Here is a 25,407-nt window from a genome sequence, read left to right on the forward strand (position 1 = left end):
CACGTGCTGGGGAGAGGGAGAGGGTGGGGGGGGGGTGTCTGGGGCAGGAGGCTGTAGCCCTTTGAATTCAATCAATGGACTTAGCTGTGGGATTTATTTTTATTTTTAACGTTTTATATAGCGCTAGCTTAAGCCGTAGGTATCAGAGCGCTTTACAAACACACATAGTAAACAGCAGAAGGACATTACAGTCATTGGTTCAAGTCCCACGAGCCCTCATACCTGGCGCCTGAGCAGGAGAAATGTGCCTGAGACTGTTCTTCACGGTGAGGTGTTTATACAGCCTGTCTGCTCGCCCCCACCCCCCAAGCAGGGAAGCACAGAGATGCCCTCCCATGAGAGAGGAAGAAGAAGGAAGAAGACGCAGAGAGATACTGACCCCACCCCCATGAGAGAGGCACAGAAAAGGTGGGTGGATGAATAATGGGTGGATGAAGGATGAATGTATGTGTGAATGGAAGGATGAAGGGTGGGTGGGTGGACGGATGGAAGGAAGGATGGATGGGTGGGTGGGTGTAAGGATGAATAGATGGATGTGTGAAAAGGTGGGTGGATGAATGATGAGTGGATGGATGTAAAGATGAAAGGGTGGATGGATGGATGGATGAAGGATGAATGGATGGATGTGTGAAAAGGTGGGTGGATGAATGATGAGTGGATGGATGTAAAGATGAAAGGGTGGATGGATGGATGAAGGATGGATGGATGTGTGAAAAGGTGGGTGGATGGATGGATGAAAGGGTGGATGGATGAAGGATGGATGTATGGATGTATGGACAAAAGGGTAGATGAATGAAGAATGGATGTGTGGATGGATACAAGGTTGCATGGATGAATGATGGATGGATGGATGAAAGGGTGGGTGGATGGATGAAGGATGGATGGATGGATGAAAGGGTGGATGGATGAAGGATGTATGTATGGATGGAAGGACAAAAAGGTAGATGGATGAAGGACGGATGTATGGATGGATAAAAAGGTTGCATGGATGAATGATGGATGTGTGAAAAGGTGGGTGGATGAATGATGGGTGAATGGATGGATGAAAGGGTGGCTGGGTGAAGGATGGATGTATGGATGGATGTGTGAAAAGGTGGGGGATGAATGATGGGTGGATGGATGGATGAATGGATGAAAGGGTCGGTGGATGGATGAAGGATGGATGGATGAAAGGGTGGATGGATGAAGGATGTATGTATGGATGGAAGGACAAAAAGGTAGATGGATTAAGGATGGATGTATGGGTGGATAAAAGGTTGCATGGATGAATGATGGATGCATGGATGGATGTGTGAAAAGGTGGGGGGATGAATGATGGGTGGATGGATGGATGAAAGGGTGGGTGGATGAAGGATGGATGTATGGATGAAAGGGTGGATGGATGTATGGATGAAAGGGTGGATGGATGGATGTGTGAAAGTGTGGGTGGATGAATGATGGATGATGGATGGATGGATGTGATGAGGTCTAACAGGCGCATTTATGGTTGTCGATAGTTGTTGATGATGAGTACCAGTTTCTAGAATCTCTTGTCGTAAGGGGGTCCTTACGCCTAAAAAGGTTTTACAAGGGGGTCTCGGCATCAAAAAGTTTGAAGACCTCTGCCCTAGGTTATGAGCATTTTCATTGAACCACGCCCTTAAGCAAACCTTGGACAGCTCAGCTTTGCTACCCTTAGGTCATAGGACACACGTGTAAAGGTAAAGGGGCTCTTGTTGAAACAATATGAGGCCACTAGCTTTGTTTGCCTTGGGGCTCCAGGGAAATGTCCCTGTGTAAACAATAGCATTCTTGTCTTCTTGTGATGGTCTAGAGGATGGTCAAATGTACAGGTCCAATAGAAAATTGAACACGCACTCAAAACATCTCAAACATGCCATAAAAAACTATCAGGGGACCTTAACAACACCAGTGGAGGCTGGCACGACTCACGGGTATCTGGCCGGTGCGCAGGAGATGGGTGAGGGAGAGGGGTGCACGCTGCAATGTAAAAATAAAATGACCCTTACTTTGCTGCCGGGTCCACGTCTCTGCTCCTGCTCTCCTGTGTCCAACTCCAGGAGCAGGAAGCAGGCAGCCAGGCTCCCACCCCTAAGCCAATCACAATGCTGCAATGCAGCGTTCTGATTGGTCTGAGTGCCGTGTCTTGGCACCAAGCCAGGGGCTGGAGGGGTGGGCATGTGCTCCATGCAGGCTGTAAGGCAGCCTACATGGAGAACAGGGAAGTGCCCAGTACTGTTTTGGGATCCCCGAGTGGGCTGACCAAGCAGTCATTGCACACTTAGGAGTGGGCAAACCACTCCTCCCCTGTTCTGCAGCACCGCCCTGTTTCGCCCCCACACGCAAAGCTGCCGCAGCAGGAGGACAAAACAAAATGATAAGAACATTAAGTTATTATCAGGTTGTTCTTTCCTTTCTTAACTGCTGAAGAGTAGTGGGGTGATGCTCCTCTCCCTTAGTGGAGGAGCTTCCACTGAACAACACTCCAAACAAAACAGCCCCTAGAGACCACATTAGACAGAACTATGTGCAAGCAACTCATACAGCAAAAGACTTGCCAAATAGTTGGGTGTAAGTGTACCTATCATTCAAATGCATAGACCTGAGGATTTTTTTGTGACTCCTCTAATGTCATGCATGTATTCAAATGTAGGGGATGCAAACAGGATGTTGCAGTGCTCTCATGCAGTGGAAGGAAAATCTGGAGACTACAGGAGTCAAGGATCACTAGGAAAATCTGAGGCACCCTGAAACACATGAAGTCAGCCATCGGAGGTTAGGCTTATGAAATAAAATAAAAATGCTACTGATGCTGTTCTCTCCTTCTGTGTTTGCATCCGTTTCCCTTTATGTATGCTTGTATGTGTTTGAGGGCGGGTCTGCATATGTTAGTTTGTTGCGCACAGTGCTTAAATTGAGCACGTGGTTTACGGTGCTTTGCACCGGCAAGTAATTGTCAACACCGGGTCGTGTGACAGTCTGCCACAAGATGGCGCTGTCTGGCTAATCTACAGATAAGCACAACAGCTAGTAATTATTAATGCAATATACATATAAAATTAATATTACTTGGCGCCCAAGCCATTCTTATAGCTTTGGGGGTCTATAATATTCAGAATCGTCACACCTGTAGGAGTCTGATGGTTAGTAGCTGTGTTGTTACTATCATTAGCAGTATTGCAGGGGCAATGTGTGGTGCATGCTGCAGTGGCCTCCTGTAGAGAAACATGATGAAACTTCTTCTACCATATTTATTTCACATATTTCTGTCTGCCCCTTGGTGTCGCTATAGATCCACTCTCGGATATGTATTTGTTGGACAATATTCCACCATACATGTGACAAAATCCCTGAGCTCATAGGGTACCAAAAAAACTTCTCGCTCCCCACACTTAAAAAACTTTCTATCACTGAGGGGGGGCATCAGTTACGGTCTATTATACGCAATTCGCCTTTGGATCACTCAGCAAACTCTCTGCCTTACATCTATTTCCTTTTCAAGTGATTGTTAAATGCCATTTGTTTCAGGCAGGAAGCACTTTATTCTGCAGAGCAGCGCCTAGAGCCACTCCCACTGGATTAGTGCGCTGTAAAAATGCACAGTAGTTCTCTGGCCGAACTGAAGGCCTATGTGTTCCCTTCTCAGGAAAGAAGAGCACTCTTTCAGTGACAGGCCCTCTGCCCACACAAACACATTCCACCAAACACGCTTCACTGTCAAATGCATTTTTTTCAGAAAGAAAATAAAGCTTCCCTGAAAGTTGGATCCGAGTAAGTTGACAAAACTTGGCATTCATCGAGGAGAAGCCATAAACATCATGGAACAGATGGCTCTAGCTTATCCTCCGGCATGCTCTGTAACCATTTTATAACCCTCTGACTTTGTCATCTCTTCATAAAGGCTGGCTGGCGCGCGGCCCGAGCGCCTCAGACACCGGCGCGTGCATAATAATGCCGCCGGCTGCAGTCTGATTATGAAAAGGTATTGATTAGTCCCTCAATATTTCTCGGGAGGATTATACGAGCTCCGTGCCCTGGAACACAACGGGGATGAATGGATTCAATATAACCAGCCCTCCCCGGCGCGCAGGTTTAAGTTCTTATTTGTCACCGGAGTCGCCCAAGTACCTGGCAGCCGGGAGGAATATTATTTTTCAAAACAGTAAACTGTGTTTTCAGAAGGCAGCGTAATGGAATTGGAAATCTTCTGTCTATTCACGGACAACCGCAGCATCGAATTTTAATTCCTGCCTATTGGCCGAAGTGACGGCTGGCGTCAACACTCAGCAATCTGATGGGAGAAAGCGTTGAAGTTAATGGAGACTTGTTGGTTTCCCCCGGCCAGTGGTGTACTTAGTTCAAACTTTCAGAAAAAAGTACTCCAGGGAATGCATTCGGTTGCTGTAAAAGCACAAAGGCCCTGATTTTAAGTTGCGTCGGATAACGGTAAAGTTGCATGCAATTATACTGTTACTGTGAGGTCATTTTACACCAGTTTTGTGCACATACGAGTAAAAAGTACATGGGGTTCGTCAATGAATGGGGGTTTACTGCATACTTTTACCTCTTGCCTTGAGAAGGTGGTAAATGTATGTGCCTGCCTTTCGGAGAGTGGCTGGAGGGGTCACGGGTGTAGGTGAAGTAGGGGAGAGAAGGGGAGAATATTTTCTGGCAGGAAAGAAGAAGCAATTCATGCACCCTCCTGTCAGGAAAATACAGGAATGAGACCTGGCTGCTACAGCAAGTCAAAGTCCCACACACTTTTTCCAGCCGATTTTAGAGGCTAGAAAAATTGATTCAGGTTCTCCCAAACCCAGAAAAACGGATGTGGAAAAACCTAACTACTTAGAATCCGGTGGAGCGGAATTCTGATCACCCCGACTCCTAATGAGACCCATAGTAGAAAGTAACTCTGTGATGAGCTCCCTGGTGGTGTCGGATAACCTTTATGGGACACCAGAGACCTATTTTGGCAGTGTAGTGTCTCTATGAAATACCTGATATGTATGTCTACAGTGCAGTGTGCTTATGAGAAGGGGGGGGGGTATTCCAACAGCGAGATGTCCTTATGAGATATTAGTGGCAAATGTTGTTAGCCTGGTGTAATTATGAGATAAAAGAAGTGACTTTTAGTAGTGGAGAAGCGTGGCTAGTGGAGAAGCGTGGTTCAGTGGTTAGAGGCGGCAGACCCGGAAGCTGAGATCGGCCGTGGACCAGGGTCTCGGGCTCAAAAATTCCACGGACTCGACAATTCTCACTCTGGTGCCTACTCGACTCACGGGGTCACACTCTGCGACTCTGGGCAATAGCTTACTTAATCTCCACTACGGCCCCTCGCGGCGGGATGCCTGGCTTTCACCTTGTGGATACCCTGCCGGGGTATCTCACAGGGGAATACCAGGACGGGTTCCCTAAGCAAGCGCTTAGATACCGTGTCGGTGATTTGCGCTATATAAATACATGTACAGTAGTATAGTGTGTCTATGAGACACCAGGACCTATGTCAGCAGTGTAGTGATTGTATGAGTTACTAGAAATGTCAGTCGGCATTGTGGGCTAGTTATGAGATTGTTGTGATGTATGTTGGCAATGCAGAGTCCCTTATACGATACTAGGAATTAAGAAACCTTGGAATTACCATGGACCCCAAGTTTTCACAAATGCGCAAGTGGACAAATTTGCAAGATCAAGCTATATTACTTTGAAAATGCTGTGTCCCCATCTGGGACTTCTACACAAGGTTCAAACCACTATCTCTCTTGTACTGTCTAAACTTGATTACGCCAATTGCCTCTACAACAGATCGACTTTATCAACTATGAAAAGACTACAAGGGATTCAGAACTCTGCTGCCAGACTACGCCTACTTATAAAGACACAAGCCCAGTCATGGCTGGGGCAGATATGAGCTGTTTGGCAGGGTGGAGTCGACAGATGATGGAATAGGGAAAATAACATTTAAAAAAAGGAATGCCACTTACCTTGCACCCGTCGCATCGCCAGAATGAGATACTGCAGGCATATGTGGGAGTCTACTGTCATCATGAGATAATGGCGGTGTGCATCAGCAATGGTGTCTTTATGAGATATTAGAGGTATATATTAGCAATGCTGTGCCACGATGAGATACTAGAGACGTATATCAGCAGTGAGTGTCCTTATGAGAGATACTTATGCCAGTATATGTCATCTTGAGATTCTAGAGGAAACACTGATAGTTTTGTGTGTCATACAAATGGCTGTTTACGATTGCAACCGCTGGTTCAGGCAACTTAAGAAAACAAGTGGGATGCAACTCTAAGCTGCTCCTGCATTTACATAGATGCATCAACCCTCCTTAAGAAGGGCCACTTAATTTCAGTGTTTCTAGTAATGAACAGCTCCTTCCTAAACAATTAAGACTCTGGGAATTTCTAAATGTAGCCCTCTCTTCAACCGCCTAACTTTAGTGCTTAGGTACCCTTCCTCCAGCAACAGAAATGCATACAACACACTTACAGTGTCTGGGGCTAAAGCTCTCACCCTACATCTTGTGCTAGGCCAGGCTAGTGGCATCCAAAATGAAATCCACTGACCTCCATTACACTGGCTCACTCACACACTATGCATACGGACAACTTGCTTGCACACAGTATGTCTCCACAAAATTGTTGGCAGACATCTAAAAGCATTTCTTTACACAGATGGACCGGTAGACCTCAACCTGAGTGATGCAGATAAAACGTCAGGTCACATTATTGATACCTGTTAACTACATTATGCTGCCGCCATGGATATATGCACTATACTTATGACAAGAACAGTATACCACTGCCAGCAATGATTGCACACATGTTTATCATGCTGGGGGCAATATCACCCCAACACTGGGTGATCTCAGAATTTGTATGGGACGGTAACTGCCATTCATCTCCCAGACCACTGACAGGGGGATGGCAGTGGAGAGGGGTGGGACTGCAGAGGTCTAAGTTAGGCCTGCTCTTTTGTCTGTCCCATATTAGGCCTTCAGTTGGGCTGATGACAGCCAGGTGCAGAAACATCATACATATGTGCCTCTGTTGAGTGTGCTCCAGGATCAAGACAGCCCCAGTGTTACCCACTGCAAAGTTTGTACCTGAAGAGACATAGAGATAGGGGGGACCACCAAGGAGGGAGTAGACAAGGGAGCATGTAGGACCTTCAAGGGGATTTCACTCAGAAACACTGGCTTGTTTGATCACTGAATTGCGTAGTTTTTAGTGCAACTGTATTTATTTATATTATATAGCGCAAACCTAGCTAGGAAGCAACAGGGAACTGTACAGTACATTGGGAGATGGGAGAGTCTACATTGTGTACATCAATTGGGGATTTACACAAATACATTTCACTTTTTTATTTTAGGCACAAGGAGATTACGTGATTTGCTAAGAATCACAGAATGTTGACCCAAGCAGCGCAGCTGGGATTCAAACCTGGCTCCATAGGTTTCAAAGTAAGAAGCTCTAGACACTAAGCCACACGTCCTCCCTGTATGATTTCTTTCTTGTATAGATGAGCACTGTGCTGGGCATTAGGAATAATGTGCCTTTTGATTGGTTGTTGGGTGCTGATCTCAAGCTACCTCACACTACCTGCTTGTGAAGCCTGTGACTAATTGCCCTTATTACTACCCTGAAAGTCCAGTGTGGAAGAGGTTGTTATTGGTCCAGTTTGTAGACCAATGGAAGGGCAGGCCCATGGACATCCATAGAGAATGACCTCATCTCCCACAGGTGAGGTCCATTAGCCCCTACTTATCCTGATGACTCCCAAACGGCTTTTGACAATAAGAGAAACACATGCTGGGATGTAAAATGTCCCCTGACTGGTTCTCAAGAGCATGTGCCCATGCCTTAAGTTCCCCCTAGAACTTAATGTAATGGGTTTTTTACTTTTCACCTTCGAAAAATACAACAACAGGGCATATGTGCTCAGGACTTTCTGTGACATGCAATATGACCCAGAGAAGGACTTAGTGTACTGGAGCGATACATCAAGTGTACACTTTAAGAACAAGACTTCCATCAGCTAATTAGGTTGTTGAGGACTTGCACTGATAGCAGCAAGCGATTTGAGTGACAAGACAGGCATTTAACCACTCCCTGCAAGGGAGAGGCATCTACTTACCTCCTATATATTTTAATTTAGTTTGCCACTCTCCTGTAACCAGTCCCTTGACTCCATTCGGGTATGACATAGAAGCTCCTTGTGCAAGTTTATTCCCTGTGTTTGAAGGCTCTGGAGTGTGTTGGTTACATGCTGTGGCAACCCAGGGATGCAGTTTGATTTCCTACACCAAAGTGGTACATAAGATGGAGGTTGGAGAGAGCCTTCAACATCAGGGTGAATTTCAGGGGTTCTCTAGAGCGATCTTGAGGTCCTGTTGTAGTGGACCAGTGTCCAAACTGTGGAGGATAGGAGAGAGAAATGCCTTTGATTTTGGGGACATTCCCTTGTCATTTTCTGCTTTATAGTTCCCTGGAAGGGGTACAATCCATAGGGTAACAAGTATAGGTGGCACAAGCCTCTAACACTTTGTGTCCTTATTTTGGGATTTGGGGACTCTCTACCTGCCTTATAGTTGGGCCAGCTGGAAGGAATAAACAAAAGGCAATAACTGAATCCTTGGCAGTGGTGTTGTGAACCCCTCACTTTTGCAGCTTTGGTGAGGGTAGTGTTGACCCTAACTGCACCCCTTCCACATGGATGAAGGGGCCACACCCCCTCACCTTTTTCTTGAGAAGATGAGTGTCTGTCAGGTTGAGCAAAGGTCAGCCTGACAGACACTCTTCTTGCTCTGGTCAGGCAGGCAGGAGCCAGACTTGCGCTAATTGAGCAGGCGCCTGGCTGCCTGAGCTGAACTTTGATAGGCTGAGGATTTGTCCGCCTCAGCCTGGCAAAAGTGCTTCAAGGTCCTTCCCCTTGTTATGAGGGGGAGTGCAGCTGATTGCCTTAGATCTTGTGCTTCAGTTTTAGGCCCTGAAGTGCCCTGGGCTGAGTGTCAATCACAGAGACAACGTTCCAGGGTGGGGTGGGGTCAGCAGTCTCACTGACCCCATGCCACTTGGTGACAAGGTAGGGGATGCTGTATCCCCTCACTGGCTGATCTAAGGTTAGCCACGTATAGAAGGTACCAGTCCCAACCCTCCTGGGGCCTCTGAGGCTTTCCTCCCCAGGAACTGCAGGGCAGGTAAGTTTTATATTTTCTAATGTTTGGTTCGTGAGTGCGATTATGTATGAATGTACAAATTTGCAGTGAGTGAGTGTGTGTGCGTGGGTGTTGAGTGAGTGTGTATGTGTGTGACCCACCCACCCCCTCCCTGCCAAGATTACCAGCTGCCACTGCTTGACACCAATAGTTAATATTGAGCCTTTTCTGTCTGCAGCTCAGAAATAAAGTTAATCACAGAAAATAAATGAAGAAAAAAAGAGAAGGGGCCTCGAAGGAAAGGTTAAGGGAAATAAATGAAAATAAGGAAGACACTGAGACAACAAGTATGGGTCAAAAGGATGGATGTAAGATTGAAAGTACTGTTGGATGCAAGGGTAAAACAACATCTGCATGAATGTATGAAAGAAAGTGACTGAAGTTATGAAAGACTGGATGAATGTGGGGATGGATGAATGGATTTCTTGATGGAAGAGTGAAATTATGGATTAGTGAATTGCTAAAAGGCGGGTAAATTTGGTAAATGGATGAACAAGAATAGTTAGTTTGATGGATGGTAAAATGATGTATGAATGTTCGGAAGTGTCAGTGTAAGGTTGGATGGAAGATTGCAGTGATGAAAGGGTGGATGGATGGAGTAGTGAAAGGATGGAAGGGTGCATGGAAGCATGAAATGATGGATGGATACATGGATGGATGCATGAAAGTCTTAAAAGATGGATAGATAGAAGGACAGAAGGAGGAACAAAGAGACCTCATATAGAGACAATCAACACTCAATGGGATTATGTTTTTGAGAAAAATATTAAGTCCAATATATTTGTGCCAATCAATATATTTGTCAATGATATTCTGACATAAACCCATTAGGGTCCAATTTATATTGAGACAGATTTTCCCTACTCTCTGAGTTATATGTATGCCCAATATTGGTAATGCCAGGGGTGAGAAAATATTGGCTCATTTCCAGGGGCACTCATAATCAGGGAAAAGCATCCAGGCTCTTTCATGGAAAATAATGTTATATTTATTGAGCTTGATTCACAAAGATTTTTCTGTCAGTAAGTTTGAGATAATATGGTCTGTATTTCCAGGAGTAAATTATAGGCACTTACGGAGACAAGCTTTGAGAATTGCGATTCTCCTATTAACATGACCAGAGAATCTGGATTTCATTAAAGACACGGAGGCTAACATTATGCATACAACTTTTAATGCAGTCCAAGCATAGCCGCATATGTCACAAAGCAAAAGTTCCAACTTAGAATACATATGAATCAACAATAGCATGAATCAGCCTCTTTTAAATGTGGTGACAATGAAAAAGGAAAAGTCCAAACAAATCCAATGAAACATCAAACTTGAAGAAGGATGACGGAAGAATACACCATCCACGATTGATCCACACGTGTGAAATCAAGAAGACAAGTTATCTGCAAGGCAAAGAAAAGTTGTTAATAAATCCCAATAAAAGTATTAAGGACAAGAATAATAAACAATCATCTAAATAACAATTCCTGACAAAGGAAAGGATGTAAATAATCCTGCAAAGGAAAAGAATGTTTGTTTGTAAGTACAAAATTCAAATAAGCATATCATAACATATATTATATATATATTATATCATTTAATCAACCACCCAGGGAAGGGTGGGAGGGATAATGTTAGCCTCCGTGTCTTTAATGAAATCCAGATTCTCTGGTCATGTTAATAGGAGAATCGCAATTTCATTACAAGACCGGAGGCTACCATTATGCATGTTGGTAGCCATGTAAAACAACATCAGACATGTGAGAAACAGGTTTGCAATAATGATGAGCAAAGGTTCTAGAATTAGACCAATCAGCAGCCTTTAGAATATCATCTAACTTACCACCTGACCAGAATGACTTACTGGCCATTGCGCCTCTAATAGAATGTGGTTTAAAAATATTCAGATTGATTCCAGCAAGTTTTATGACTGTGTTAACCCATCCAGCAATAGAGGTAGAAGAAATTCCTTTATGGGGTTTAAAAAAAGAGATGAGTAACTGAGATACATTCAAAGGACGAAGAGAGTTCATTCTCACATCATATTCTTTCATACATTGAACAACACAGAGTTTAGTGCAAGTATCAAAACGAGGATAGAAAATAGAATCTGACATGGTTTTAGTTCTTCTATGTATTTCAAATTTGACTCCAAACATATCGTAAGATCTAAAAGAAATATCTAGAGCTTTTAACATCAGAGACTCTTCTGCATGAAATTAAGCAAAGAAGAGTAGCTAATTTGATAGAAAGATTCTTCCTGCTGAGAAGAGAATTAACTGGCCAAGAACAAAAAAGGTCAAGAATTAAATTAACATCCCAAAGAGATTGATATCTAGGTTGAGGAGTTCTTCTAAGTCTGATACTTTTAAGTATTCTACAAATAATAGGATGATTTTTACCTACCGTTTTATTGTTAATTAGAGAATGTCCTGCAGAAATAGCAGATCTAAAACAATTGAGAGATCTGTAACTTGAACCTCTATCGAATTGTTCTCCAAGAAAATTAACTATATCAACAATAGGTGCCTCCACGGGATCGAAGTCCCTTTCCAAGCACCAACGTGACCAGACTTTCCAAATGTTGTTGTACCGGTAATGTGTTCCAGGGGCCCATGACTCTCCAAGGAGAGTTGAAGCTGATGACGAAAGTCTAGCGAGATCGTTAGATCTCCTGACACCTTCCAAGCAAGAAGGTTCAAATTCCCTGTCTGAACAAGAGGGTGAATTTGTCCGTCTGCGTCTGTAAGAAAATCTTTCAGAGGAGGAATTAGGAAGGGAAAATCATAGGTTAGTTCTATAACTGTTGGGAACCATGCTTGGGATGGCCAAAAAGGAGTTACTAGGACAATTGAGGATGGTTCTTGTCTCACTTTCTGAAGGAGTCTCTGGATCATTGCAAATGGAGGGAAGGCATAAGCGTTGATCCCTACCCAAGGTTGGAGAAAGGCATTCACTGCTAGAGCACCAGGATCGGCATCCAGCTGAAATAAGATATCAATTGGGTAGTCAATCTGCTCGCAAATAAATCTATTTGGAATGGGCACCAGAAATGATTGAGGGAGTTGAAAACAGAAGTGTTGAGCTTCCAGTCGCTGTAATCCAAGATGAATCTTGATTTCCAATCTGCGCAAAGATTTAATTTCCCTGGAATGTATTCTGCTCTCAGAGAGATTTTGTGTTCTAGGCAGAAAAACCAAAGCTTCTTTGCTAGATTGGAGAGGTCTTCTGACTTGGTCCCTCCTAGACGGATTATGTAAGCAACGGCAGACACATTGTCCATTTTCAATATGACTGATCTTCCTTGAAGAAAGCGTTTGAAGCTCATTAGAGCATAAAGTCCTGCAGTTAATTCTAGATAATTGATGTGGTGAAGGGACTCTTGTTGGGACCAAATTCCTCCAGTGTTCTGGTTCTGTGGACAAGCACCCCAGCCATGAAGGCTGGCCTCCGATTCTAGAATAAAATCTGGTGCTGAACCAAAGATCGCTCTCCCATTCCATGCATCTAGTTTGTCTAACCACCATGTTAGTTCTAAGATTGCATCTAGGTTTAAGGAAATTCGATCTCCGTACCAAAGACCTGACCTGAGAGCTCCTGCTTTTATTCTCTGAAGGGCTCGATAATTCAGTGGTCCCGTAAAAATGGCCTGAATGGAGGAAGATAGAAGGCCTAGAAGTCTTTCTAGTTCTCTTAGGGAGAGATTTTCTTGTTTCAATACATGTCTTATCTCCTTTCTTATTTTGGCAATCTTCTTGGGAGGGAGAAGGAGAAGACATTCTGTTGTGTCTACTGTGAAGCCCAGGAACTCCATCTTCTTTGAGGGGACTAGAATGGATTTTTCCCCCGTTTATGATAAAACCCAAACTTTCTAAGAGGTCTATAACTGTCTTCAGATCTTTGATGATTTGAGCATAGTCTTGAGAAAGATTCAGGATGTTGTCTAAGTAAATGATGAGATAAATCCCTTTTTCTCTTAGACATGAGGCAACTGCTCTCATTACCTTGGTGAAACACCATGGGGCAGAAGAGAGGCCGAAAGGAAGAGCCTGAAATTGAAAGAGATGGTTTTTCCAAATGAACTGAAGAAAGGGTTGGTGTTCCTTTGTCATGGGAATTGTAAAGTAGGCGTTCTTCAGATCTAATTTGACTAGCCAGTCTCCTTCTAGTAAGAGGTCTCCGAGAAGATGGATGCCCTCCCTCTTGAAATGACGGTAGACAAGGAATTTGTTGAGTTCCATGAGATTTATAACCGGTCTCCAACCCTTGTCTTTCTTTTCCACAAGGAAGAGAGTACTTATGAATGTCATAAATTCCATGGGTACCTCTAGAATTGCTCCTTTTTTTAGCATTGAGGAAATTTCTTCTTCTATGATTATTTCTTGATCTAGTGTAAGGGGTGTCTGTCTTGGAAGAGAGTACTGTATTGGAGTTTGGGTGAAGTCTATACAAAAACCTTGAACGGTGTTCAGAACCTAGGGATCTTGTGTGATAATTTTCCAATTGTGGTAAAAGAATCTTAGTCTGCCACCCACTTTTGGATTCAAAGAAAGGGAAGGGGAAGGAGTACTCACTTTGAGGGGTGGAGTCGGCAGGTGCTCCTCGTGCTCGGAATTCTCTGGAGCGGAAACCTCTTCCTCTGGGTGGATAAAACTGTGGTTAGTTGGGTGGTTGGCACCCTCTACCAAAGTTGCCTCTGTTTCTTGGGAAGGGGCGTCGATTAAAGCGGCCGAAAGACTGCCCCCTTCTTCCAGCCCTTACAAAATGGTTGCTGTTGTAGTTAAAAACTTTTTTCATGTTTTGATGCGCTCTATCTAAAGCGGTAAAGGTTGATACGTATTCAATCTTTTCCAAAAAGTAAACCTTTTGGATTAATGGAGGTTTCTTTTTTAGCCATATCGATTAATTTTGGACTCATTTTATTGAGGACTACTCTTCTTCTTTCACAATTAAGTCCTGCGTTGGCATTTCCTAAGAGGACAAGTGCTCTTTGACTCCATCCTCGAATGGAGTGTGTGTCGAGAGGGGAACCATTAAGGTAACTCTCCTCAGCTGCGTCGATTATTTTAGTAAGTGGACCTAGGATGTCGAGAACTTTATCTTGGCAGAGCTTAAGCGACCTTTCTAAGCCTTTGCGTGGGTCTCTTCCTAATTTAAAAAGATAAGTAATTAGTTCCGGATCAAGGTTAGGAGTTTGACAGACTTTACCTTCAATTGAAGGTCTCGTGCATTCTGCCCTCAAAAGATTGCGAGTTTCCCTTTCTAAAGGGTTCCTAATCCATTTAGATATGAATTTAGAAACGTGCTCATGTGGAGTCAACTCTGAGCTTCTAGGATGTTTAATGTTAAAAGGGGAGAACATTTCTTCCCCTAAACGGTCCAAGATACTATCTTTAGAAGATGAAGGACCATTGTCGTCATTCAAGAGAAAGGAATCAATATCTTGATCGTCCTCATCTAGGTCAAGAATATATTCGTCAGGAAATTCTGAGCCATCAATATCACTTGGATCATTATCTAGAGCACTTTGGTGAATTGTGCTGTGACGGACACCCATCAAATTTGTGCCGCTAAGAACACCTTTCAGATTTGTGCCGCGAGGGACACCTGAGGCAAATGAGGTGTGAGGACCTCCTGTAAAATTTGAGGTGCTAGGACCTCCCGTGCTCTCTGCGGTATAATCAATATTATTACTTTTTTTATGCCTCTTACCCCTTTTTTTCGGTGAGATCATTAATCTCTGCTATGTCCAAGTCAGATAGGTCATCATTATCATGGATCGAGGATCTCTTAGATGGCATAACTTGGGAGAGAGTAGAAAACATACATGATCTCATCTCCTTGTGGATAAGTTTTTTGATGGCATCATTATTAAAATCAGATTCAACAGTAATACTGTGAATTGAATCAGAATCTGACTCAGACATATTTTGAATTGAAAAAATAAATATATAAGAATGTCTGAAGCTTATATAGAATTCTTAACCTTTCTCTATAAACTTTCTGTATATGTACAGCCTTTTTTTATATATGTTTATAGTAATCTTTTCAATATATATATATATCCTCTCCTTTTTTTATTTTTTTTTATTTTTTAATATTACCTTCAAATTAGTTTGTAAATATCAATGGGAGGGAGGCGAGGGTAACACGGATAAATAATAAGATAAATTCACAAAGCGTCGTACCTCACAAGGTTTTGACAAAGTCTAAGGTATTGGGCACAATTATGAACCTCTGGGAGATTGTTCTGAAAATAAAAGCGGGTCAGTGTGTCTTTTGAATAATTCGCGCGCGAGAGGAAAGAATTATAACTTTAAAATAAAGACAACTACAGGAAAGGAAAGCGGAAGCCAACCTCCGTAAATTGGAGGTTGGGGGTCCGGGTATAAGGAGTAAAAAGGTGTTACTCTACCTTATAAGATGGTATGTAAAACAGGTACATTGTATATATATATATATATATATATATAAATATTACTCCTGTAGGGATTAAGGGGTTAATCAGTATATAGTAACAAATATAGATTAATAATAAAATACAAGTCTTAAACATGAAATTACAATATTATAAAGAGCTAAGTAAGGAGTTGACTTATCTTGCTTGGAGCCGCATTTAAAAGAGGATATATATATACATTGAAAAGATTACTCAATAATAAATACAGATGTTATGAGAATCTGACTCATAACATCTGTATTTATTATTGAGGACAGGGCAGAAAAAAGGAAGAATAGAAAAACAAAACAAGTTTGAAAGACTGAAAAAGACATGAAGAAAAGGGAAGAAAGAAAGAAAAATAAGGAATGTGAAACAATGCAAGTGCAGGGGAGGATACAGAGTGAATATCTAATGGGCCCTTTTCCAGGTCCTTGAAGTTGCAAGGAGCACTTAGCAAAATTAATGGTGACACTGATGGAGGCCTCTACTGACCAGGATGCTGGGTATAGGGTATGAGATCAAATGTTGGCCTTATTCAACCCTTCTTAACTCTCCTGGGAAGCTTGCTTGAGCAGTCAAGGCCATCCTCATGAAAGGTGGTATGAAGGTTAAATCTAGTTCCAGTAAGACACAAATATTACAATCAAATTAAAGATGATTTCCAGTCAGCGATATTACCTAAAATGAAACACATTTTTAATTAATGTAGAGAAACTGTATAACAATAAAAAGTATAAAAATGGATGGTAGTGTGATACTGCTATCTCTAGGTGTTTGACATTTATAGTAAACACTAGCCTTGCCGCAGGGTCCTTGTTTGAAGTTTGTAACTCAGGTACTGTTGCACCATTCTGATTGATGGACAAGTTCGGTTCTTAGGGAGGGCTCACTGGAACTTTGGAAGACTGTGTTTTGGGCCCCAATAGTGGTCAATTATTGACCTCTATTCAGTCCAGTCCAAGGAGAGCTTCTCTGACAGATGTAGGTGGTTAAGGTTGAGTCCAAAACCAATGTTAAGTTGCTGTTCAGTGTCCAGTGAAGCAAAAGGCACTCAAAGAAACTTCATAGTTAGTCTATGATCTCAGGAACCACGGTCAAAGAGAACTCAGTGGTGGCTCGTGGGAACGCAATTGCTGCTTTAGAACATTTATTTTGGTATCAAGGCCAGATCCTTGTGATGGGTCTGCGCTAACATGAGGGATGCTGTGAGGCCAGGGGTTGCAGATATTCAAGGTGAAAGACAGTGCAGCGGAGCGTGCTTTCCATGCAGTCACTGCTCCTGGGGGTAGCTCCTCTGCATTTTTTATATAGGTGGCTATTGCTTTACAATGTCTCTGATGATGGACCAGGTGGTTTTCTTGGTGCTTTGAGTTATCTTTGCTGTTCTCTGAGGCTCTTAGGTAAGTACTATACATAGGTCAGATTTCCAGCAGACAGGGCAGTTTCAGGGAATCAGACAGAGCTTTGGACTCAGTTTCAGCCTGAAATGGCCAGCATGCATCTCCACATGTCTTTCTTTCTCCCTGGGCATGCTGGCAGGCAATACAAGTGAGAAGGTCCAGACAACTCAGAGGGAGGAGGAACATCTGGATGTTGGACAAAGAAGATACAACGTGTCCCAGAATGCATAGGTTGAAGTGGCAACCTACAGATAATCAGGTCAAATTACTGCGGTGGGAAATTTTGTGTAAACCACCCAAGCAGTTACTACGCAGAAAGGTGGCGTGAGAACCGAATTATCTTATTATTCTGTGGTCAGTGAGCCATCTTCTAGTCTTGACAAGAGGAGTTTGCAGCCCTCAATCCTGGGAGGCAGATTACCACCAGCCATCACTTGAAGACTAAGGCCCTCATTCTGATGTTGGTCGGATCGCAACTGAGGGCTTGTCTGTTGCAGTCTGACCAACATCTGCTGCTGCGGTCCAACCACCGCATTGCAATGCGTGTGGTTGGCAGCAGCAGGCATAGGGACTATTCAACGCTTTCCAATGGGCTCCTTCTGTCAGAAGAACAGTAATCACTACAATAGATGCAGTGCCAGCTCAGGCACCTCCTTAGGGATTACAATGTCCCTTTCTGCCTCCCCTTTCATGGTGGGTCGCTTGCCATGAAAAGGCAGATGGAAAGTGATTTTAGGCCTGCTATGGGGCCTTGGGGGCATCTATGGTGCCCCTGCCAAAAATCCCTGCACCATGTGGCAGTCAGTGTAAGACACCATGCACATGGTGCAGGGATGTTTTAAAAGATAATATTTTCTATTGTGGCTTGTGCTGCAGCCCGCAGCACAAGCCACAGTAGAAAATATACACTTTGGTTGTATTGTAATAAGGGCAACGGGACCCCTGACTCCTTGCGGCGGTCACGTTTCTGCAACGATGTTGGTCGGACAATAGTCCGCCCGACATCGTAATGACCCCCTAACTTTTAAAGGAACCGCTTTCAAGACCGTAGTGCTAGCAGACAACTATTGGTGCCCACCATGTTCCTATTTGGGTGGCTCTGGGGCCTATGGTTCCTGAAACACTACCAAAAATAAAATATGAATCCCATGAGATTAAAGTTTTAAGTTTTTGCAGAATGGGACAGTAGGCACAAACAACTCCAAACTTGACTTCTTACAATTGGGAAGGTGATAAAGAATGATGAAAATAAAACACAGTAGAGAAAGTAGGAAGGCGAGAAAAGGAAAAAGTGGTTGGAAAATTGCTTATGAAAGAAGACAGAGAATCACAAATTCAAATAGAAATGAAGACAGAAAAAAAGGGTGGAATATGAAGGTTGACAAAGGGTGGAAGAATAGAAGTAAAATATGCAGAGAAAGAAAAAGGATTGCTAAAAAAGGAGGAACGAAAAAAGTACAAAAGGAGAGGAAAATAATAACGATGAGAGGAAAGGGTGTAAACACAGAAGGGGAAAGAGAAACATGTGATAAAAGGAAAAAAAAGAAAAATAAAGATGAAAGAAAAGCCATAGATAAAATGTGATGATGAAAAGATAGTGAAATAAATACTGAGGGAAGAAAGATGGGTAATGAGGGAGAAGAGGATAATAGAGTAAAGTTAGAGAAGGCAAGAGAAGAATAGAATGGAGTAGAGAGAAAGAGTGAGAAGGTGAGAACACGGCGCAGTAAAATAAATTACAGAGAATTAGGGAAAGAAGAAATATAAGCAATATTGAAGAACGAGTTGTGATTAGTTAGATCAGGATAACAGAAGAAAACAAGCATTAGCAAAGCAATTAGCTCTATCATTTCATGCTACACGGTATCTCCAATGGTCTGCAGCATGGCTAAATAATAAAAAAAAAGCTTATGACATTGCTGGCCACATCATTTTGTAGGCACGCATACCATGCATGTGTATACCTATAACATGGCTGCCCGCTTTTATTTCTTTTTATTTGCTGATCAGAGTTATATCGGCAAGTAAATAGAAAAAAATGTGTGAAAGCATTTTTTGAAAAGCGATACAATACGGGGAACACAGAGGGCATGCCTGGGTAGGAGAAGCACCAGGTGAAAGAGAACGAGTGCATGGGTGGGGGTGGGAGACCCAACACAGAGGTTGGGGGATGGAAGCAACACAGAGGGTATGAGTGGGGAGAAGAAGCAATGGGAAGCGGAGAAGGAGTGCTTGGGTAATGTGGATACAACATGGAGAGTGGTGGGGACAGAAGCAATATGTTGGGTGGGGGTGAAGAGGAGAAGCAGTGAAAGATAGGGCAATGTGAAGAGGGTGGGCGAGAAGCACATGGTGAGAAAGCAACAAGTGGATGATATAAGAATTAGCGCAACATGAAGGTGAGCAAGGAGAAGGACACATGCAACTGAGAGAAACATGGGGCCTCATTTATGAGGCCGTGCGTCACTTTTACGCCGCCGGTGCGTCACTTTTTGTGACGTACCAGCAGCGTAAAAAATGTGCTTTATTGCACTATATTTACAAAGTGACGCATCTAGGTAGATGCGTCACTTTGTAAACCCCTGCGCCACATTATACCTGCGCCAGGTATAATGCATGCAGGGGGGGCGTCCTGACGCAAGAAAGGTTCATAGAAGCGACGCAGTGAAATCTATAAGATTTCACTGTGCCACTTCTAGGACACAAATGTGTTAATTTCTTACGCCTGCCTCACAGCAGGCGTAAGACTGATGCAGGTCCTTTCACATGGGGCTTGCCCCATGTGAAAGGACACATTGCTGGAGTTGCGTCACTTTTGTGACACACTCCAGCAATGCGTCACTTTTGCGCCATACAGATACGTCAGAAATACTGACGTATCTGTAACTCCTTGCGCCATGATGCGTCATACTGTAAATATGACGCATCAATGGTGTCGCATCGCTGTTCTCACGTGAGAACAGCGATGCGTCACTTTTCATAAATGAGGCCCATGGAGTGCAAGGGAAGAGAAGAAACATGTATTCATGTGGAGCGCTTACCCAAAAAGAAAAACTTAGGGGCATATTTACTAGGAAACTGTTGGAGCGCAGCGGTAAAATTAGAAGGCTAATGCCGCGCTCCCACAGTTTCCAAATGCAGGAATGTGCTGTATTCACAAGAATACGGTGCACGCCTGCCTTTCCCTTAGCGCTGGCACTAAATGTAGCTGCTTAGCGCCAATGCAGGCACTCCTGCACCATTGTTCAAGGGTTGCAGTGAAAGATTGTTTTTGTGCAGGAAGGTGTCCCTTCCTGCACATAAATAGCCCAAGTCTGTCAGTTTTCCATTTGCATAAATCACATTGGCCCCGGGATAAACAATTCGGTGTTTAAAAGTTACAAAACTTGTCTAATTGTTGAGTAGCCGAGTGAACTCCATTGGAATAAAAAGAATGGTCAATCTCTTTGTCATTATTCGACTTATAGCGAGATATTTGTGTACAAAAATATCCTAAACAGCAAAGATTTGCTACTCACGGTTACTTTTTTCACAGTGCAGAGTGCCAGGCTGCCAAATGGTTAATGCATGTTTAGAGTTCCTGTATAAAATAAATGAAAATATAGAGGCTGGACTGTAGGGTATCAGCCTCACCACTTAGAAAATGTGTGCATTTTATTTCATTTTGTGTGAACACCCAAAATATTGAAAAGCATTTCTCACCCGAAGGACCAAGTGTGAACTTTTTACAGGAGCGAAATTTCCACTCTGCCAGTACTATGCAACGGGAAATTGGGGTCTTAGTAAGGAGACAGATATGGGATGTTGCTTCTGAAAGGTCGGCGGGGAAGAAACACACGCAATGACATGCTAGGTGTGACTTTTCACTAGGCTTGGAGTTCAAGCAAAGTGACTGATGAGACTTAGATTGCAAGATCACACTTGGTACTGATTATGAGGCCTCAAGAATCTTTATATTTCACTTAATTTACAAGCCAAGGACTTCATCCCATAAAGTATGTCTCCATCTTAATGTACAAAAGACCACGCGGAAGAACCCATAAGTCAGGGAAAGCATCCTTAGAGAGTGGCAGATCCCCATCCTCTTTTTGATAATTTTATAGGAGGGAGTGATCTTCAACTAGACTACTGTGCCTTACATGTCATCCTTCTACCACCATAGCATTGACAACTAACACATTCTGGAGATAACCCTGTCACCAGGCAGGTCGCTCCCCTCACCGCCAGGTAGCCCCCGGTGTGACCTGTGACTATCTGCTGCTGCCGCCCGTGTTCAGCCCGCCTCGCCTGCGTCTCTACTGGTACTGTCTTTGTCTCTTTCCTCTGTGCCCATTTTGCCTTTTGTACCCCCTTCCTCTGTGTCCATCTTTGCCTTTTGCTTTTATACCTTTCTGCTCGTTTGGGCCGTTTCCCCCATGTGCCCCCTGTCTTCGTTGTCCCCTTGCCTCAGTTTCCCACCGCTGCATCCCTGCGGCCCCACCCCTCGTCTCCCATTAGCCACCCCGCTCCCACCTCCCAGCTGCTCCTCCCTCCCTCTGACCCTCATATGGAGGCCGCGCGCAGCGGACGCACTGCTGGCGCGCCACTGGCACGCCAAAGGCAAGCCCATCTGCGCCCGTCCGCGCCTGGACCGCTCCCAGCGCCAGAACCCCTTGCCCCAGCCGATGCCAGGGCACCTGACTGAGATATGACACCACCACCATCATCGCAATCAACACCGGACGACCTGCCGCCTGCCATCAAGCCACCCCGAAGCGCACCCACGGACCCTTCACCTTCCAAGCCTACAAATTCACCTGCCTCCGAACCTGCACCCCGCCCACCGAACACAGCAACAATAACAACAACCACCTCAAGTGCATCCTCCTCAACACCCGCTCCATCCACAAACACGCCGTCAAACTCTGGGAATTCCTTGATACAACAGCACCAGACGTTGCCTTCCTCACGGAAACCTGGATGAACGCCTCCTCGGACCCCGATATCGCCATAGCCATCACGGACGGCTGCAAAATTACCCAGAGGGAGCGCGTCAACAAAACTGGAGGAGGAATCGCCATCATCTACAGGAACACCATCGGCGTCACGACCAACGCCGAAGACACACTCACCGCCCCCGACTACCTACACTTCCAGATCCACACCAACCCCCAGACCACCCTCAGAGGAACGCTCATCTACAGACCCCCGGGCCCACGGACACAATTCAGCGAAACCATTGCTGACTTCATCAGCCCGCACGCCCTAGCCTCACCAGAGTATATCCTCCTAGGGGACCTAAACTTCCACCTGGAGAAAAACAACGACAACAACACCACCACCCTGCTCGACAACCTCGACAACCTCGGACTCAAGCAACTGGTGGACACGCCCACCCACCTTGCTGGCCACACGCTTGACCCCATCTTCTCCACCAGCAACCACGTCTCCTTCAGCCACTCCACCGGACTACACTGGACTGACCACAGCTGCATCCACTTCACCTTCCAGAAGACTACATCCCACCACCACATGCTACAGATCCCCGCAGATGCTGGAGCAAAGTCACCACAGACCAGCTGACCACATCGCTGAGCCAGAACCCACCTGTCGACACCCCTGACACCAACGACGCAGCACACAATCTCGCACAGTGGATCACCAACTGCGCCGACGACCTCGCTCCACTAAAGAAACCCCCAGGCAAGACTGGCAACAGAAAAACCTCATGGTTCACAGACGCCCTCAAAATCGCAAAGAAATCATGCCGAACCCTCGAAAAAGCTTGGCGCCACAAACATGACATCAGAAAACATCACAGCCCTCAAGAGCGCCACCCGTAAATACCAGATGATCCGCACCACAAAAAGGACATTGTTTAAAGAGCGGCTGGACAACAACACCCACAACAGCAAGGAACTCTTCAGCATCATCAAAGAGCTCTCCAACCCCAGCGCCAGCAACAACGACATCACACCGTCGCAAGACCTATGCAACTCCCTCGCCACATTCTTCCACAGCAAGATCGCAGATATACACGACAGTTTCGGACCCCAGACTCTGCCTCCAGCCACCAAACCAATGACCCCCATCTCCACCCTCAGCACATGGACCCCCATCAGCACTGAAGACACCACCCACGTCATGAACACCATCCACTCTGGCTCCCCCTCTGACCCATGCCCTCATCATATCTTCAACAAAGCCGACGCCATCATCGCACCCCACCTTGGAAACATCATAAACAGCTCCTTCACGTCAGCCACCTTCCCTGAAAGCTGGAAACATGCAGAAATGAACGCCCTTCTGAAGAAACCCACAGCGGACCCCAAAGACCTCAAGAACTTTCGCCCCATCTCTCTTCTCCCCTTCCTGGCTAAAGTAATCGAGAAGACCGTCAATAAACAGCTGACTGCATTCCTCGAAGCAAACAACTCGCTCGACCCATCCCAGTCCGGATTTCGAGCCAACCACAGCACCGAGACCGCCCTCATCGCAGCCACCGATGACATCAGGACCCTGATGGACAACGGAGAGACAGCCGCTCTCATCTTCCTGGACCTTTCGGCAGCCTTTGATACCGTCTGCCACCGCACCCTAATAACCCGCCTCCACAACACTGGGATCCAAGGAAAGGCCCTGGACTTGATCACATCGTTCCTCTCCGACAGAACCCAGAAAGTCTGCCTCCCTCCCTTCCGCTCCGCGGCCACCAAGATCATCTGCGGCGGACCGCAAGGATCCTCACTCAGCCCTACCCTCCTCAATATCTACATGAGCCCCCTCGCCACCATCGCACACAAGCACAACATCAACATCATCTCCTACGCCGATGACACCCAACTGATACTCTCCCTCACCAAAGACCCATTCACCGCCAAAACCAACCTCCAGGACGGAATGAAAGATGTCGCAGAATGGATGAAGCACAGCCGTCTGAAGCTCAACTCGGACAAGACGGAGGTCTTCATCCTTGGACAATCCTCATCCGCCTGGGACGACTCTTGGGGCCCACAACGCTGGGCACCGCACCGACACCCACGGACCACGCACGCAACCTGGGATTCATCCTGGACTCCTCCCTCACGATGACCAAGCAAGTCAATGCAGTATCATCCTCATGTTTCAACACCCTGCGCATGCTCCGAAATATGTTCCGGTGGATCTCCACTGAAACCAGAAAGACGGTCACCCAGGCCCTCGTTACCAGCCGACTGGACTACGGGAATGCCCTATACGCAGGAACCACAGCCAAACTTCAAAAACATCTTCAGCGCATACAGAACGCCTCTGCACGACTCATCCTCGACATCCCTCGCCACAGCCACATATCCACCCACCTGAGAAACCTGCACTGGCTCCCCGTCAGCAAGAGGATCACGTTCAGGCTGCTCACCCATGCACACAAAGCGCTCCACAACATTGGCCCCGAATACCTCAACAACCGCCTCTCGTTCTACACCCCTGCCCGCTAGCTCCGTTCCACCAGCCTCACCCTCGCCACCGTCCCCGCGGATTCGCAGAACCACCACCGGAGGAAGGTCATTCTCCTACCTGGCAGCCAAGACATGGAACTCCCTCCCCACACACCTACGACTGACCCAGGACCATCTCACCTCCAGGAAACACCTCAAGACCTGGTTATTCGAGCAATTGCGGCACCCCCCTCCCATCTGTGCCTTGAGACCCTCACGGGTGAGTAGCGCGCTCTACAATTGTATTGATTGAGTGATTGAGACTATAGAGGTAAGAATAGATTTGCTCTTCTTAACTCACATATATGGCCATTGGTAATATATATCATTCAGGCATGTAGATGTGAAGTTAAGAGTAGCAAATCTATACCTATGTATTTACATTTACCTTGATGGTATTTGTGGTAGTTGATATCCTGGCAATGATATTTTTGCAGGATGATATTTTTCCACACTCTGGGTCTGACGTATAATGCCATTTTGCGAGTGCAAAGTCTGTAATTTGCAAAATCACAGGGTTTGCACCTGCAAATCGACTTTTTGTTACGTACTAAACACATTTTCTAATCCAGTAACAAGTTACTAAATTGCAAAATGGATTTAGAAACCCAAACTAATGGCTCTTTGGAAGGTTTGGCACGTTTAGGGCAACGGATCCATATAGGAATTTTTTAAGGTATTATCAATGCTTTGCAACCAAAATTCGGTTGAAAAGCACTGACATTTTACTGACAACTCAAAGAAGATGTTAACCCATCCGCAAATAGGAAGGGTTCACTTTAGGACCCCAGCCCCTTTGTAAATATTTTTTTTAAAATGTTGGAGAGCAGGAAGTGGTCCACGGGACCACTGCCAACTCTCAAACAAACTTTTCATTTAAAGGATAACGTT

This window comes from Lissotriton helveticus, chromosome 3_1, assembly GCF_964261635.1.
Source record: "Lissotriton helveticus chromosome 3_1, aLisHel1.1, whole genome shotgun sequence".
Taxonomy (NCBI): Eukaryota; Metazoa; Chordata; class Amphibia; order Caudata; family Salamandridae; genus Lissotriton; species Lissotriton helveticus.